This window comes from Balaenoptera musculus, chromosome 12 (assembly GCF_009873245.2).
Source record: "Balaenoptera musculus isolate JJ_BM4_2016_0621 chromosome 12, mBalMus1.pri.v3, whole genome shotgun sequence".
Lineage (NCBI taxonomy): Eukaryota > Metazoa > Chordata > Mammalia > Artiodactyla > Balaenopteridae > Balaenoptera > Balaenoptera musculus.
The window spans coordinates 7,832,337-7,842,047 of NC_045796.1; the positions used below are offsets into that span (position 1 = coordinate 7,832,337).

General features: G+C 43.9%; 1 long non-coding RNA gene across 1 annotated transcript; it reads left to right on the forward strand.

Moving 5' to 3' along the window:
- The first annotated feature begins 43 nt into the window (after positions 1 to 43).
- LOC118905245 lies at positions 44 to 7,315 on the forward strand. The gene is made up of 3 exons (XR_005022186.1): positions 44 to 1,321; positions 2,440 to 2,535; positions 6,619 to 7,315. It is a non-coding gene; the product is annotated as an uncharacterized LOC118905245 (long non-coding RNA).
- Positions 7,316 to 9,711: the final 2,396 nt, after the last annotated feature.

Here is a 9,711-nt window from a genome sequence, read left to right on the forward strand (position 1 = left end):
AGCGCCACCGCGCGCCGCGGACCCGGCCCGGGACTGCGAGTGACGCGCACAGCCTCCGGCCTGGCGCGGAGCTCCATTCGGTCCTTGCCAGCAGCCTGTTCTGCGGGCGGTCCCGGATCGGGCTCCAGAGAAGAAAGTTCCAGGGCCACCCAGCGACTCCCAGGCTAATGGGACTTGGTCTCTAGGTGGTCCCGGGTGCCGCCTGGGGGACCGACGACGCGCGCGCTCCGGGTCCCGCGCCCGTGCCGCGGGAGCCCCCCCCCCCGCCAGTTCTCGTCCGTGGGGTGAGCAGAGCCGCCCGGCGCACCCCTGGGGCCGGGCAGCCGGGTCCCAGAGCAGTGGACGCACTGCAGAGCTAGGACCACGCGGGGTTAGATTTTGGCGACATCTCAGAGAGCGTCCAACTTTTTCAAAAGAGCAGCCGGGCAACCCACAGGGGTGTTAGGCGTCTCGTTCAGAGTCCTGGAGTTCAAAGTGAGAACGGACCTCAGCCCCTTACAGGTTTCTTTAGCCAAGGCCTTCGCTCTCGGCCTGAAATCGCCCAGAAAGGGTGTTTGTTGGTTGGTTTCCATCGTTGTTTTTAGCTCCCTTATTCGCTCCCAGAGATCCGCAGAGCTGTGTGCGATCTGGCGTCCTGGCCTCTGGTCCGCGTCCGGGCTGCTGTGTCCACGTCCACACTCGGATGCCCTCCCCGGGCCGGGTTAAAAGCCCCTTCGCGGCTGCAGCCTTCAGCTATAAGGTTCACCCTGCACTCCTAACAGCACCCTCCCTGCCCTGGCCCAGCCTCCCCCCCTCAAGACGTATCTTCTGAGAATTTCTCCAGCTCTTCTCCCCAGAACCCCACCCCAGCCGTCCGAAAAGCGTTCTACCCTTAGCTCGCTTTTCTCGGAGGGTGGAGAGGCCGGTAGAGCGCAGACTGACTTTTCCTCCTTCCAGAGCAAGGACGGGAGCCAGGCTGCCTCGGTTCACCAGCTGTGACCTTGGGCACCTTCCTGGGCCAGCCCAGTCTTCTCATCTGTCAAATGAGACTGATACCTTCCTGGGGTTGCTGTGACGATTGAATGAGTTACTACACATAAAGTGCCAGAAAAGTGCCTGACGACGCACAGTATGCCCTTTCACGTGTTAGCTCTTATTACTGTCGTTCTTACTTCTTGCTGAGTTAATACTGTCTTCCGTGCAGGGATGTCCTAAGGATCCCGGGTACTAGGAAGGATAAAACACCTGGTGGCAGGTGGGCACACATTAGGGGCTCACTGAATGAGAGTTCTTACTGTTCTATCATCCTTGTTCCCAGCTACTGAAGCTCATCTGTCACCTGGTGAGCAGCGACTTCTGTGTGTGCATGTCTCACGCTCCAGGGTGTAGTCCATATTATTGACTGCCCCCCTGGGACCCCAGACTCAATCTGTCCTCCTCCCACCCAGCTCCTTCTCTGCCCTCTCTTTTGGGGTAACCATGGCCCCACCCCAAGACTCTCAATATCATCTCAACACCTGGCACTCCGCAGGCCTTTACTCAAAGGTGCCCTCAGCTCATCCCTCCTAGCTATCTCCCCACTACCCCGGCCCCAGTACACACCTACACACACACAGGCAAGCCCCCAGCTCCCTTCCCTGTTTTATCTGTCTCCATAGTGCTTATCACTCTCTAACATATGCATATTTTTATTCCTTTGTTTACTAAATTTACTTCTTTTTCTTACTTGTGCCCCCTCCTCCACTAGAAGGCAGGTTTCACGAGGACAGAAAGTTTTGTTTTGTTCATTTCTATATTGCCACCACCTAGAACAGTGCCCGGTGCATAGTAGGTGCTCCATAATTATTGGTGGAACAACTGGATGCTTCCTGACCCCTCCCTCCTCCCCTGCCCCCCACAGGCACGGCCTCCTCTCCTCCACCAACTTTGTTCACAGTGACCCTAGGGGCTCCTCACCTGTGGCCGCTGTCCTTCCATCCAGGCTGCACTCCTCCTTGTCTTCCCACAGAGCAGCTCGGAGGTGCTTCCTTCAAGGGCTTGCCTTGGTTTCCAAATTAAATACTCATTTCTCACCCTCCTTTTCAAGATGCCAACCTACGTCCCTCACCAAGTTGTCCCCCACATGTGACAGCCAAACACCACGACTTGCTAATCCTAAATCCTTCTTTAACTTTCCTAAACCTGTGCCTGTCCACACAAAGAAGTTTCCTCTTCCTGGCATTTCACTCTCCTGCCCTCCCAGCCACTGCCCAGCAAGGCCTGGGCCAAAAGTCCGCATCCCCTCCTCCGAGCCCTCCCCAACCGCCGAAACTGCCTTCTTCCCCAAGTCATGTCTGCCGTCCTTGTCTGTGCTCCTAACACATCTAAGAACCTTCTTAAGGAATTTCACTACATTTTTCTTTGTATTGCAGTTGTCAGGCTATTTTAACTTTAATTCCATTTTTTTTTTTTTAAATGAAGTAATCTGAGCATTTGGACAAGTAGACCTAGAGCAGTTGCTAAGATCATGGACTTTGGAGCCAGACCTGCTATGTTCAAATCCCCTTCTACTCTATGGTGAGTGACTTGGGCAAGTTATTCAGCCTTTTCCGTAAAACTGAGTAGCAATGACACCTTTTCATTTTTTATGCAAATCGCTTAAAACAGTACTTGAGACATGGCAAGTGCTATATGTAAGTTGGCTATTAATAAAGAGAGTAGTACAAAAATACCACCGTTCCCCAGAATTAGCAAATGTCATGTTATCGTGTTTTAGGTATATTGTTATAAAGAACTAACACTCCTAGACACAGCTGAAGTCTCCGTCATATGCCTTCAGGTCGTGTCCCCTCTCCCCTCCCTTCCTCCCCAGGGCAGCTACCAGGCCCTTCCTTCAGAAGGTGGGCCTGGGGAAAAGGCCACACAGGCTCAGGACCATTGAGCAGGGAAACCTGGGATCTCAGATCCCAGCGTGTTGGTGTGAGGCAGGAGGATGGGAAGGGGGATGGGCTTCAGGTGGGTACAAGCCCTTGGCTCTAGGGGAGAGGAAGGCGAAAGTGTGGCCCCCTCTGATGAAGATTCAGGCCGCCTCTTGCCCAGGTATAGTTATCATGAAGTCATTACTCATCTCCTCCATGTTTTAATCCTTTTTATGCCTAGGTACTACACACAAACACTGTACAGGTGTCCCTTGCTCTTCAAAAGTTTGCCTTATGCCACTTTACTTTTATGAAAGACCTACATTAGCACCTGTTTTTCCTAACCGCAAGAAATCAAAGAGGATTTTCACTTTTATAATAAAAGATGAAAATCGAAAATAGCGTTCACCTCTTGTTTTGCGGCAAGTCATTATAGAAGCAGTGCTCACCCCAGCAGCAAGAGTGGCCCTGCCAAGCTCCTTCTCCAGAAACTACATGCAGCATCTCAGCTGCAAGCCGGCATAGCTTTGAACTATCTGTGAGCATCTGTGCTTCATTTCAATTTCTTTTTCTGCATCTGTTAGCAAGGTGTGTCCTAAGGTAACTGCTTCTTCGCCTTTTGCCATTTTGGCTTAGGAAAGCTTTCATAGAAAACCTCTACTTTCGGAGAGCGAGGGAAACCTCTACAGTACTTGGGGTGCTTTGAAGTTTGCACAAATGGTACGATACTATTTTTCTGTCACTTTTCTTTTTTACTCCACATTATATATATATATATATATTTTTTTTTTTTAATGAATTTATTTATTTTTGGCTACGTTGGGTCTTTGTTGCAGTGCGCGGGCTTCTCATTGCGGTGGCTTCTCTTGTTGCAGAGCACAGGCTCTAGGCACGCGGGCTTCAGTAGCTGTAGCGTGTGGGCTCAGTAGTTGTGGCTCGCGGGCTCTAGAGCACAGGCTCAGTAGTTGTGGAGCACGGGCTTAGTTGCTCCACGACATGTGGGATCTTCACGGACCAGGGCTCGAACCCGCGTCCCCTGCATTGGCAGGCCAATTCTTAACCACTGCACCACCAGGGAAGTCCCCACATTATATTTTTGAGACCTATTAGCCTTGATAAATATGGATCTAGCTCATTTCCTGTAACTGAGCACATTTGACATGTATTCATCTTTCAGATTCATCTCTTGCGAATCACCTCTCATCTCCTCTGCCTATGTTCTCTTTGTTACTTGTTTTCTCTTACTGAAGTTTTGGGAAGTTATTTGTATATGTGTTTATTCTGCTCCTTTGTCAGCTGTATATGTTCTATCTCCTTAGTCTGTGGCTTGTCTTTTAACTGTATTTATGTTGTCTTGGTGACTACAAAAAGTTTAAATTCTGATAGTTAGTAAAATGTATCATTTTTCTTTATAGCTTCTGCTTTTTGCATCTTGCCAAAAAGAAAAAAAAAAATCCTGCACAAATAGGCTTCTGGACTGTTCGTTCTGTTCTACTGCTTATTTGTCTATCTCCATGACAATATTTTACTATTAATCATGATAGTTCTATGATGATTCTTAGTATTTGGTGGGACAAGTCTCACCTCTTCTCTCCCCTCACCTTCCCCCTGTTCAGAGTTATCTTGGCAATTTGGGGGCTTTTTTCTTCCATATAAATTTTATCTCATTATTAACTTCCATATAAATTTGATCAGGATTTTTATGTAAAATTATGTATGCATTTTATTTTTCCCATTACTCTGTAGATTTTTGGGAGAAAAGCCAAATCATATTCATCTTTCTATCTTAAAACATTGATATCTATTCTATATCTGCACTATCCAGTAAGGTACCATTAGCCACATGTGGCTATTTAAATTTAAATTAATTAAAATTAAGTGAAATGAAAGATTGTGTTCCTCCTGAGCCACGTTTCAAGTGCTCAATAACCCCATGTGGCTGGTGGCTACCATATTGGACTATGTCCATTCAGAACATTTCCATCACCACAGGGATTTCTGTTGGACAGAGCTGGTCCAGACGTAGTGACCAATAAATGATTGTTGAATAAGAACAATAAAAATCTACTGGCCTACAACTTTTAGCTTTTGTAAAGCATACTGACTTTAACTGTTTTTGAAAAGGTAATTGTTTGGGTTTATTCATCTAAAATTTTATAGTTAGTATTTTTTTTATCGCATTTGGGAATGGATATACCAGGTATTAGGGTTTATTCACCACAGACTGAGTTACCAAAAGACGTCATAATGACATTTGTGCTGTTTATAAAGCACAAAAAAAGATTAGTTTCCTTGGGAATACTGTAATAAATCTAGAAATAAAACTTCTGAAAACAATCTGCTGAGAGAAAATTTGGCAAGTGAATCGTGGCCTGTGCTCAGGTCTGAGGGGAAAAAGTAGGAATCATATTTTCTTTTTTGTTTTTTAACAAATGGGTAAGAGTATTTGAAACGCTCTCATTCTTACCTTATTAGGCACAGAGTAGCTATTTTTTACCTTAGTATGTGAACGTAGTAAAAAAAACCATAGAGCACTTCCATTATTATATGGCAGAATACTGGACCCTAACATTGATTTAGACTGACCAATGTTCATTTCTTTCTCTGACCCACTCTCTCGCTAGTTGATTACAATTTGGACTTCCCTAGAGAAAAGTTTCTGGTTTGGGGGACAAATATTACAGATACTATTACCCTTTGGAAATAGATGCTCTCTATATTTGAAGCATCTAGGATCTTAGACTTAAAGACATCTTCGGAGAAGATGGTAGCCATGAAGGAAAACGCTAAACAGCGCTAAAATATTCCAGAGTTGAATTTTGACAAAGTAGAAAAACCTAGTCAAGCCTAAGAGATTTGAGAGTTTGTATTTTACTCTCTGAACATATACAATAGCAAGTCCTTTGCCACTTTTCCTTTCAGTGCTTGTGCCATTATAACAAGTGCAAGGTGAAGCACATTACCTCTCTTGAAAACCTTTTCATCACAAATGGTTTAGGGCAGGAATGGTAAATGGGTTTCTTCTTACGTCCCACTCCTGTCGTCTGTCAGGAGCCATCTAGAGCACCGTGTTGAGGGTAACTTTGAGGTGGAGTGGAAATTAGGCCACGACTGTTTAGGAATGTCAGGTAGAGGAAAGGGGACAGGAGTATGAGGGCAAAACAGTGGTCATCCTTCTATTGTCAGTGTAGCCTGGGAAGTGCCAAATTGACACAGTATTCCCCGTGGGTCTCCAAAACTCTTAAAACATCTATTACTTTGGGGATTTGTGAAAGTCTCGGTGAAGAGGCCACTATGCTATTAATTGCTAAAATATTGCCCAGAAGTTTCTGCTGCTGGACCTCATTCTGGATGAAATTGTCTTTTAGTGAGGTACCTTCTATAGTGTGATAGTGGTCCCCCTGGACAAAGCATTCAAAAGTGATCCACTGTTTCTGACTCTTAGTACCATTGCACATAAATCACAGTAATGCCATCTTCAAATGGGAAAAGGCAGTCTTAGGAGATTTGCAGGCACCGATTAAAACTTGAGTGACCTCTCAATTAATCCAACTTAAAAACTGAAGGATAACACATTCACTAAAAATAAGGTTTATCGACATAGTTACTGAAATGAGTGATACTCACAACATGTTGTGTAAAAGAAACAGGTTTCAAAGACTACGTTTGATATCAATGCCTCTCAACCCATTAGTGGTAAAGGAGACATGTTTATTTGTTTGTCTGTTTTGATCTATTGCAGATCAATATATGGTCTTACTGGGCATGAATAGTCTGCAGCTCATGACACGTACAACCCCAAGGTGAATTCAGCAACATCGGAACTGTCTACATCCTATTCAAGGAGACCTGTCCACCAGTCACACACTTGGATGTCATGGCGATGCCGGATCGGTATAAAAGTTTCTAAGTGCTTACTCCCAATTTCTGCACTTACCTGATTGCAGACAGGGGACAACGATTCACAGACCAGCTCTAATAGTGCCTTCTGTGCAATCTTGGTTTTTGTAAAATAACATACGTCTCCGTAAGAATTCTTTATTGTACCCCAGGCACAAACAGATGCTGTAACGCTGTCGGCAATGAATGATTTCCAGAGTCTGTCTATGCATGAAAGGTGGTCTGGAGAGATGAGCCCCGGGTTAGCAGAGTAACACCAAGGGGCTTTGAGTCCTTAGCTGATTTCATGGCTTAAAGGCGTTCTACTTGTAGATTACTTTCCTTTTGGAATTAATTTTTGTTTGTATTCTTCACATTACAAATGACTACTTTCCCAGTCTATACTGGAGTCAAAGAGTAGTTTCTAGTTCTGGTTGAGCCAATAAATTATTTCTAAAAGTACAATGAAATTAAGATAATTCAGACCATTTCCTGGCTGTAAAATGCAATGAGTTCAAGTTCTCTTTTCCTTTAAATACAAAAATAAAATGTATAAATTACAGTAATCCAGGTCAATTTTAGTGCAGTTTGTATATATATGTATATATTAACACTGGTTTTCTAATGCAGGTGGTAGAATGCTGGCAGACAGAATATTCGATGTTGTGAGATTTTAAAGCTATGTCTTAAACATGAAAAGGTGGAAAGCTCTTTGAAAAATTCAAAATGAAAACTTTAAAAAATATGGCCCAAAGAAATAATATAAGGAGAACAAGAATACCCACTAGGAAATTTTCATGTACATAGCAATGTTGTATGGCTGCTGGGTAGGAGTACATACAAATATTTCTGTCTTTTTATTGAATTAATTAATTTTTTTCTATCTTTGTATTGAATTGATTGTGGTCTAGATGATTTTCCCATTTATCTTGAGTATCACAATTGGAAGGCTATGTTTGAGACATGGCTATAAATAGCAGGAGAAAAGGCCAGGCGGAAGAGAAGGCATTTGTAGATAAGAAACTAGTATGAGCAGCAAGATGGAGAGAGAATAATAAATCTTTGTTTCATTTTCATAGTAAGATGTCTTAGACTGAAATTCAGAGTCTAAATTCTACTCCCACATTTACAGTGAGATACAAAGTATGTGGGACATATCTATTTTTCCTAAAAACAGAATAGAATGCTCTCTAATTAGTGTTCTTCATTTCTGCCGGTTCAGATCCCCCCACTGAGACCAGGGGTCTCTCATCCGCATCACAGGGGAAATCCTGTCCACCTTCTCAGTTCACAAGTGCCCAGGGTGACAACCACATCTAAGCCCCATAACTTGTCCTCCGGAAGTGGAGGCTCCCCGCGTAAGCTAAGCACACTGTCAGAGGCAGGCGGACCCGCACTCCATTCATAGCATCTAATGCAACATACGCTCCATTCCCACTCACACCTGACACTCAGGGGCTCTGGTAACGTTCATGGGACAAGACTCTGTCATGCGCTTTACCTGTCATATCCCTTTTCCTCCTCAGAGCCCCACCAACAGGGTCCATCATCCTTTTACAGATGGGGAAACTGAGGCTTGGGATGGTCCGAATGTCACACAAGTTTAAGTGGTTTGTGGGGAATTCAGACCATGTCTGCTCTTCAGGACCACCTGCGGGCAGGTGGCCCTCATCCTCCACAGGGATGCTGCCCTCAAATGTTCTTTTGTACTCTTCCCATAACTTCTAGGTGAATACAAGGTATTTTTCCCTTTTCGCTGTAACTCTAGGGTTTGGTCTTTGTTTTTGTTTTGTCTGTTTTTCATAAAACCATCTTATGCTTTCTATAACAATCTCTATATGATACTTTTGACATGGGGGTCCCATAGGGGTTTTTTTAGCTGAAAAAAATTTCAGAAGTCATGTAGTCTAATTTCCTTATTTTGCAATCAAGTAATTAAGAACCAAAGAGATCACGTAACTCATCTAAAATGAGGTCACTCAGTTTACAGCACCAGTAGGTCCAGGAGTCAGGCCCAAACACTGTTATCAAACAGTGACTCAGATTAATTTTTAAAGTTGTCATTTCATAAATTATTCTCTTGGCTACAAATATTGTATAGCCTAGAAATTTAAAATAAAATCTTTGCCTTTTAATATCAAAATTAAAGTGATTTGTATAAATATGAAACCTACTCAGTCTTCACTCAAATAACACCGTCAGTTAAATATTTTATAGTAAAGAATGGAAGATTTTGTTGCAAAAATTGAGACTTTTTAGCATTGTAACATTGGAAAAATAAAATGATCTAATAATTCCAAAGCATTATATTTGTTTAGGGAGAAAAAAAGATGAGTGGTCAAATCTGAGTAAGCTCTCTGAGTTAAGAGTATCTTGCCAATGTCAGTTTTTCTGGTTTTGACAATATACCATGATTATGTAAGAGATGATTATTAAGGCAACTGGGTGAAGGATACACAGAATCTGTACTATTTTTGCAACTTCTTGTGAGTCTTAAACTGTTTTGCAAAAAAGTTATTTAAGAAATAAAAGTAATGCTATATTGCTACGACAACCAGTCCTGGAAGACTTGTGCCCACAACGACCGTGACTTTGAGCTCTTCCTTTCAAGGGCATGACAGTTCCCGCCCTCCAAGTCCAGCCCCACCCCCCTGGCCCTGCTCTACCCTCAGTCTCACAGTTGCTCTGAGGCAGCTCTTGGAACCAGCTTCGGAACTCAGGGGGTTCAGAGAGTTTTCTGGGCTGGCCTGAGAGTCGACGGGGACGTGCTCCTGTGCTCCAGAGAACCAATTTGTAAGTGTCCTCTCAGAGCCCCATCTACTTGCAAATTGGAGATCGTCTGTGCGCGGGCCGTCTTGAGTGTGACCTTGGGTTTAGCACAGAGGACAAGTGAACTGAAGCCATAAGCTATGGATTTCTTCTGCCTCAAAATAAATGTTTATCTTTAGATGGGGAA